Below are 6,951 nucleotides of genomic sequence, written 5' to 3' on the forward strand. Positions count from 1 at the left end.
GCCTTTATGGCCCCAACATAAAACAGGCACTCTTCAGCTGCTGAAGCGGGTTCTCAAGAGGGCTTTTATTAGTGTGTTTTAAATTGTTAAGAGCCACGAGCAGCGGCCATTATAAATCTGTGAAAAGGCTGCAAAGTTGCTGTTAGCAAAAGACATATTAGAAAAATGCGGGATGGAATTGAATCAGTGAGCATGTGTATTGTAAAGATGTCAGCCTTATACAGAAACATAGATTAAATTCAGAGCACTTCACATCTTTATAACAGATATTAAAAAAAAAAAAAAACTATTCTCCAAATAATACAGTATCATCACAAGATGCTGAAAATGTGTGTCCAGCTTCACAAGGCAATTTCTGATTATTTATTATGTCAGGTAATATAGATATAAAACATTATTACATGGAAAGAACAGCTAACACACCTTACTGTATGTCTGTTCACACACAGTGTTGCAGAGTTCAGCACTGTGTTGATAAGATGCAATCTGACAACATTTCATGAATCACACAGAAATGTAAATCAACTTTTTATGCTGGAGACCGGTGCAAATAGATGACACTGGCCTTCCCTCAGGGCACTACAACACTTGTTTCCTCACATCCCACTGAGCCAATCCCTTTTCTGAAACCCAGATTTCATGATAACGGATGAATCAGACACATTTTTCTGTAGAATGAAAGATAAATATTACTCTCCCGCTGGGAAATGTAATAAGACCCCTCTAACTGGTCTTTGATAAATATATTTTTCATCCCGCCAAATGATGATGATATTTCATTTTTGTAAAAATGATTATTTGCATATTGGGAGGCAGTTATTTTGACACATGGTGATTTTATGTGTGATAACATAGCACACATTTTATGAGCTGTCTGCAGGCATCTAATGAATTCAGTCCCTTGGAATGTTTGGAAAAAAACAAGTAAACAGTTTTATAATGAAAATCAATTCAGAATAGTTGACAGGGATAAAAACAAAATGTCAGTCAGTCAATCTACCTTTTTGGCCCAGACTGAAATATCTCAACAATTACTGTATGAATTGACATGCAATTTGGTATCATTTATATTCAAGTTTCCAAGATATTTCCAATGACTTTTATGATACCTTGACTTTTTCCCTAGCACCACCTGAAGGTTGACATTTGTGACTTTCAGTGAATCATCTCAACAGCTATTAGAAGGACTGCAGGATCAACTACAATAAACGTTCAACACACAAATACATTGACCTGTTACTAAATATTTGCACAATTTATAACATTTCCATTAGACTTAGTGTGATAGACACAGTACTTTGTGTTTAGTACTAAGTGTTATGCTTGGTCGGTAACTTCTGGCGTCAGACACAAATGAAAAGAGCTGTCTATTCAGGTCTGCGTGACAAGTGGCCAGTCACCGTTTTTGTTAACAGTGCCCAGTGGCAGAAGAAACACGGTGGGGCAACAATGAAAGTTAAGGGGGCAGAAGTCCAATAAGGGCAGGTGGGAGGGGTGGCGAATGGGTCCATCAACCACAGACTTTCACCTGGGAGTGTTTGTTTCCTGAAAGATTGTAGAGCCAAACCTTGTTCGTTTTTCCTAAACTCAACCACGTGCTTTTGTTGCCAAATGTAACCACGTGCATTTGTTGTTCAAACCAACGCACCCAGGGTACCTTGAACATCATGTGTGGACATGGAGAGTCCATGACCAAACATCGATATGGTATGAGGTCGGAGTGAGAATGTGTTGATCTCCGCGTCTGAAAAAAACACAATGCAGAAGTACCTTTGACCTGCATTCTTTATATTAGCCAGCAGGGGGCAACTCCACTGGTTGCAAAAATATAGAAGTCTATAAGAAAATGACCCTGCTTCTGACTTTATTTGTTACCTTAGTAAAGGGTTCATGGTCTCAGTTGCTAGTTTCAAGACTTCTTCAATAAAGCATGATGCTCATTTTGTAAACTGTCATTTCATTTCAAATACACCCTTTTAGGGCCAACGTCACAATGACATTGTTTATTACCTGGAGACAAAACACGATTCGCCTCCACAGGGCTGTAGGCTACATAGAAGTCTTCTGTATTATTGGGAGCCAGAATAGAAGGAGTCATGGCTTAAAACCTTAACTTTATCTTATCTTTTTATGCAGCGCACACTTCATATCAGGTTTGGGGAAAGTACTTTCTGTTTTAGGGATGAATAACGTATGTGTATTAAGGGTTATCGTGTCCACATAATCAGAACTTGGGGAGGTATTAAGAGGAATACTGGATTTCTCCATAACATAACTTTATAGCGCTTGAGCTAACGTTAGCTTCAATAGCAAAACAAACCAGAGAAAACCATTCGAGTGTCGTCCTCCTTTGTAAGATTGGCATAGTGATCAACCACAGAGATGGCCATCCCACCTTTGGCAATCCTGTCAAATCATCCATCCACTGAGTGAGAGCGTACGGGTCGGCCAGTCTGGTCCCAGTGGTCAGTGTTTACTTATTCAAGTAACACTTGCAGTCTCGGAGAGTGAGTGACCTGACATGGTGTGTTGGTAAATTTAGTCTGACACTTGACACTAAAATGAGAGCCCTGTTGGTCGAAGACATAGAGCTTTATTATTCTATATGAATTAACGAACGGTTAAGTTAATCACACATTCACTCTGGTCGGTGCTCTGCAGCTCTGAGAGTGCAGTGCTCTGGATAACCAAATGATACATTCCACTAGCACTCCAAATTTACAGAAGGTCCAGTTGGTGCCAGAGTGCACTCCGGCACTCAGAATGAGTATTTCTGAATGCACCACTCGCATCATCTTCCTCCATTGTCAAAAACAAGCCAACAGAACTTGCTAGCTAGCACTAGCTAATGTATGTGGAGAATTGTTTTGCCTCCAGCTAAGCCCTGCCCACCGTAAAACATCACACTGTTTACTAACAGCAAAATGGTCTATTAAACAGATGATAAAGCAGGGTATGCTTTAGGGAATGGCTCTGTGATTGAAAGGTTGCTACCACAGTGGTGTCCTCGGGCTCTCAGTCAGATCCAACCCTCACTCCTCCACAGCACTGCCCCCTCATCCAAATACGGTCACTTCTGGCTCCAAAAAACAAGATGATCATGGCCAAAATGCCAAACTGGAGGCGTCAAAATGGTATTCAACAAACCAATGGTTGACGTCAGTGTGTAATTATTGTCCCTTGCTAAAGTAGACATGTGTTCAAACTCTTCCACAGTCCATGTTTCTCTGATCTATACCATTATATCAGTTCTTCCTTCCTGGGAATGTTTCTCTAATCCCATCTTGATTCAATCATCTGTCAGGGTGTAAAATAAAAAGGGAGATAAAGGGCAAAGACATCAAGTTCACAGCCTGAATTGACAACAAAGTGAAATGGATGAGATGTGGGAGAAGATGGCCCACTGTGGTGGGAATAATAAACCTGCAGGCTAGTTCAGAAGGAGAAGGAGGCTCCTCCATCTGCCAATTAAATGAAGAGGAAATTAATGGATAAACAGTTTCATTGGGGATCAGAAAAGAGGGATGGTGCTGCGAGCCCTGCAGGGGACTACTCCGCATCTCCACCACCACCCTTGTGTTGTTAACAGCCTCGAGGAACAAGCACACTTATTTATTCTCATAATTTTTTTCTAATCTCTCCGTGCCGAGCAACTCCCTTCAAGAGTTTAGTTGTAGGGCAAAACTATGCTAATGTGATCTTTTTTAGTATATTTGCTCTTATGCAGATAAGTCTTCTTATCCCCTGCCTCACACCTGCTTAGCTCCTGGCTATTTCTGCCCATTATTTTTGGATTGGACGGCTGAGTGCACACACCAGGTTGTGGCTTCAGAAAACTTTATACAGCTTTTCATACGATTGCATGGTACCTTTAACTGGTGAGACAGCCACGTGGTAGCAGCAACACCAAATGCAGACGGTGAAAGATTTTGAGTGCCCTCATGAGCTTTGTTTAAACCTTTTAAAAGGTATTGATCTGAGTAACAGCCCAGAGACACTGAGGTGATTTCTTCCCATCATCAGACCAAAGCACTGATGAGGTCTATCCATATGTCTGTCTGTTCAGTGCCCTGAAGATCAGTTTTATCTCTACGACTTTTACATAAATTCTATTTGATCTGGAGCATTTTGGCAACACCTGTGGATGATGTTGCAGTGTTATGCCCCTTTAGCTCCTTAAAATTGATGCTGACATTCATTCTTGTGGCTCCAGGCTGGGCCACTGTTCCCACATCATTATAGTACAAATGTCAAATTGTCTTTTTCTTTCCTTCTTAAGGGATGGATGATTGTTCCAGCTGTGCATTCATTTGCCTCAGGCCTTGATCTTACTTTGTTTGAGACATAAAAACAGATCACAGCCAGCCTCTGCACCCAGTGAGATTTAACTTTGACAACATACTAGTATTTTTTTCCCTTTGCACATTATGTGATAAAAATCCCACACCCAGAATAGATTTTGTTGACCATTTACTTCCTCTGTATAGATGAAAACTACTCTGACATATTGTATACAGCAATAAAATGGAAGCTTTATCAAAAGGCTTCATAACATCGCTGTTGTTGATGATCTAGTTTTCATTAAAAGTGGGTATATGTGTGGCTGCGTGAGAGTGATGGCATGGAAATAATGCGTTTTGATGGCAAGGCCTGGCTCGCTCCTGCTCTAGGGGACAGAGGGTAGCAGGGAGTGAGAAGATGCCAAACAACAGACTGAGGCAGGATATAAATCAAATCTCTCTGGAGACAATAAGGCTCACGGCACTCACGCGCTCACACACAGTGATTTCTGGGGTCTGCCAGTGCCTCCGTACCTCAGCCACCAGGTTAATGACTTCAAAACACGTTGGGAACAGAAGCATGCAAAAGTGATTACAACAGTAGAATAGTAATTGGGATGGAAAGCATTAGAGATTTGATTTGAAAGACATTTGTAGGAATAATGAGGTATTGTCAGTCAGGTTTGCCCCAGTTTGGGGGGAGGTAAATGACAGCGTGTATTATATTTTATCTTTCTCGAAAAACAAAATCAAACAAAAGGCCGCGGTTGAAAATTGTAATCATGTATGAAGGCAGTGTCTCCACAGATTAAAGCCTCGTCCAAATTCGGGGATTGGATGCTGTGACATCTCTGCCTCTATGCCTGCTGTGGTTGTGTGGGTGATTTGGTTCAGGAGCCAAGAGGCAGAATAGGGAAGGACATTAGGAAATAGTCTACACCTGAGTGGCCTGGACCTCAGTCTGTTTAAGTGGCATAATTTTCTAATCGCAGCCCTCCACCAGCTAGTTTGGGAAAAGGTTTTGTCTTTTCTTTTTTTTTTAAATCTCATATGTGTGTCTTGTCTTTTTGTCTCTTGCTCTGGGTCTGTTTGTAACAAACCGAGGGCTTGTCTAGGACGAATGCTGCCAGAAAACAACCTGAACCTGTTCCCCCTTTCCCCAAATGAGAGTCTAGCTTCACAGAGACAAAACTCAATGGTGCATTCGGGTGTCCCTCAACAACTTGTAAGTCAAACATTTCAAGTTTATCACCAGGAAACTGCCTTCAAATGGCAGACAAAGTGTAAATACCACTGGGACAAAATTACTTGACATTCACCTTTATTGTCGGAGTCTTGGCATTTCACAACACGACTGGCAAACAGTGTACTAGATTAATCTTAAATATGTTCATACAGTTGGGGATATTTACAACTTCCATCCATCCATTTTCATCCGCTTATCCAGGGCCGGTTCGAGAGGGCACAGGTCAAGCAAAGTACCCCAGAAGTCCCAAGCTCCTCCTGGGGGACCCCAAGGAGTTCCCAATCCAGATGAGATATGTAATCCCTCCAGTGTGTTCTGGGTCTGCCCCGGGGCCTAATGGGAGGCACCCAGGTCAGATGCCTGCCTAGATACCACCTCAACTGACCCCTTTCGACGCAAAAAAGCAGTGGCTCTACTCGGAGCTCCCTCTGAATGTCCGAATGCCCTCTGAAAGCTCCTTACCCTATATCTGAGGCTGAGCCCAGCCACCCAACAAAGGAAACTCATTTCGGCCACTTGTGTCCGCGATCTCATTCTCTCGGTCACCACCCAGAGCTCATGACATAGATGGACCAGTAAATCAAAACTTTGCATTCAACTTGTGGCTTTTTAATTGCCAAATTCACATTATATTTACCTTCGATGATTTACCAACTGAATGTAATTATGATAAGGTCATAGTCTGTGGTATATCCTAACCTTACAAGTAGACAAGGATCACCTGAACGCCATCAGACAGTTGTGCAGTCTATTGTTGGATTCTGACGGCTGCTCTGATATGTCTGATCTATAAATGCAAACTTAAAAGAGGCCCTTGAATTGAGAAACATAACTCATGTTTGATATCCATGCATCTGTCCATTTCCCAGCGATTATCGAGGTCTGCCTCTCTCACCAGCCTTCTCCTCCATCTTATCCTTGGTGATCCCAAGAGGATCCCAGGCCAGATGGGATATGTAATCCCTCCAGTGTGCTCTGGGTCTGCCTCAGGGTTTCCTACCGGTTAAACGTGCCCAGAAAACCTCCCATAAGAAATAGTGCATTGGCTGTCATTCAGTTATGAAACACTGTCTGGTCCAATGGTTGACTACAGGCAAAGTGAAGAAAAGCAAAAACTATCTATCTCCTTCAGTCTGTCTTACAAAAAAAAAACAGGAAACTGGTCCATTAATTTGCACTTCTTGGATGGTTAGCCTACTGCAGCAGCATGTGAGAGGTGGCATCCAAAAACCTTATGGGAGCCCACACTCGGAGATCTAGCCTCTGGCAATGATTCCAATGGTGCATATTGTGGCTCTATATAAAACAAGTATTGATTGGATCAGACTTCCTCCACCCGAAGTTATAAAGACGGCTCTTTTCACCCAGGCCTGTAGCAGCTTTTTCTTTCTTTCAAAGTGTTTTTTAAACTAAGTCAGTGTAAGC

This window comes from Epinephelus moara, chromosome 19 (genome assembly GCF_006386435.1).
Source record: "Epinephelus moara isolate mb chromosome 19, YSFRI_EMoa_1.0, whole genome shotgun sequence".
Lineage (NCBI taxonomy): Eukaryota > Metazoa > Chordata > Actinopteri > Perciformes > Serranidae > Epinephelus > Epinephelus moara.